The 1,983-nt window shown below is 52.3% G+C and overlaps 1 protein-coding gene across 4 annotated transcripts in view; it reads left to right on the top strand.

Moving 5' to 3' along the window:
* wipf2b (WAS/WASL interacting protein family, member 2b) overlaps positions 1-813 on the top strand; it is a 17,213-nt gene extending 16,400 nt beyond the window's left edge. For all 4 annotated transcript variants that reach the window (XM_083648824.1, XM_083648823.1, XM_083648826.1 and 1 more), the window contains exon 9: positions 1-813. This exon is cut by the window's left edge and continues 132 nt beyond it. The gene's annotated coding sequence lies outside the window, so the exon portion shown is untranslated.
* The last annotated feature ends 1,170 nt before the right edge of the window (positions 814-1,983 follow it).

The following is a 1,983-nucleotide window of genomic DNA, read 5'->3' on the forward strand; positions in this document are numbered from 1 at the left end:
CACACACAGATACACATGCACTTGAAGGCACACAAACATACACATTGATACAAAAGCACTTAAACTGAGCGAATCATCACATCGTTTCATCGACATTGTATCTGCAGCGTGCAGCCTCGTCATCCTTCACTCATTCCACCTCCGCCTCATCAACACTCTGACTCTCCATTGGCTGAGCCCCGGTCTGAGAGGCGTGATGGACAGCTGCGGGAGCCAATCCAGTGTGGCCCTCCTCCACTCCTTCCCTCCGTCAGGATCTGCAGCAGCCAGAGACGGGACAGGGGAGGATGTGGCTGGCGAGAAAACTGCAATTTGAAAAGATGATTTTCACTGGAACATTTTTCAAAGTGTCGGTAAAGAAGATGGAATTTAAAAGTGGTTTAATAGGAGGGGAGAAGCTGATTTCAAAAAGCATGACTGTAAGGCAGATGGGCCGGAAACTTAACAACACGCAACTCTAAAAGCAGACTGTATGATGTCATGACGGCTTCTTCCATATCTTGCCAGCATGACTTCATTTCGCTTCTTCGTTGTTGTTTTTTATTTGTTTGTTTTTTGCACTTGCACTTTTTTGCAAGACCAACAGGCAGGTCCACATGTGGAGTTTGTTGCTCGCCTGAGGAGGATAGAGGCCGAGCAAAACATACCACAAATGTCATTTAGGAAGTAAGGGAGGCTGCAGTGCAGGGGGTTCAGGGACAGGAAGTAAGGGAGGCTGCAGTGCAGGGGGTTCAGGGACAGGAAGTAAAGGAGGCTGCAGTGCAGGGGGTTCAGGGACAGGAAGTAAGGGAGGCTGCAGTGCAGGAGGTTCAGGGACAGGAAGTAAAGGAGGCTGCAGTGCAGGGGGTTCAGGGACAGGAAGTAAAGGAGGCTGCAGTGCAGGGGGTTCAGGGACAGGAAGTAAAGGAGGCTGCAGTGCAGGGGGTTCAGGGACAGGAAGTAAAGGAGGCTGCAGTGCAGGGGGTTCAGGGACAGGAAGTAAAGGAGGCTGCAGTGCAGGGGGTTCAGGGACAGGAAGTAAAGGAGGCTGCAGTGCAGGGGGTTCAGGGACAGCAAGTAAAGGAGGCTGCAGTGCAGGGGGTTCAGGGACAGGAAGTAAGGGAGGCTGCAGTGCAGGGGGTTCAGGGACAGGAAGTAAAGGAGGCTGCAGTGCAGGGGGTTCAGGGACAGGAAGTAAGGGAGGCTGCAGTGCAGGAGGTTCAGGGACAGGAAGTAAAGGAGGCTGCAGTGCAGGGGGTTCAGGGACAGGAAGTAAAGGAGGCTGCAGTGCAGGGGGTTCAGGGACAGGAAGTAAAGGAGGCTGCAGTGCAGGGGGTTCAGGGACAGGAAGTAAAGGAGGCTGCAGTGCAGGGGGTTCAGGGACAGGAAGTAAAGGAGGCTGCAGTGCAGGGGGTTCAGGGACAGGAAGTAAAGGAGGCTGCAGTGCAGGGGGTTCAGGGACAGCAAGTAAAGGAGGCTGCAGTGCAGGGGGTTCAGGGACAGGAAGTAAAGAAGGCTACAGTGCAGGGGGTTCAGGGACAGGAAGTAAAGGAGGCTGCAGTGCAGGGGGTTCAGGGACAGGAAGTAAAGGAGGCTACAGTGCAGGGGGTTCAGGGACAGGAAGTAAAGGAGGCTGCAGTGCAGGGGGTTCAGGGACAGGACTCTGGGTCGAGGGACATACATGGAAGGACTTCTCTGTAATGACTGATCTATGTGTATGGAGAGTGGATGGACGATAATGAAAAGCCATTTCCTGATTTTGTCACTTTGTCTGATTTGGTGACGAGAGACTGTTCCAGGTCTCATCACAGTCAAAGTGTCCTTGCAAAAGCATTTTGAAACGCCAAAATGAAAGAATCAGATTGTTTTTCACACCGTGTGGAACACTCCCCGACACTGCTCCTGGTTTCCATGCTGTTGCTCCTCCCTGAAGTCTCTCCACATCTCAAAATGTGGCTTCTGCATAATCTGGATTTCAACGCTGGATCCTGAGAGATCTTATGA

Source organism: Poromitra crassiceps (assembly GCF_964638095.1).
Source record: "Poromitra crassiceps genome assembly, chromosome: 13".
Taxonomy (NCBI): domain Eukaryota; kingdom Metazoa; phylum Chordata; class Actinopteri; order Beryciformes; family Melamphaidae; genus Poromitra; species Poromitra crassiceps.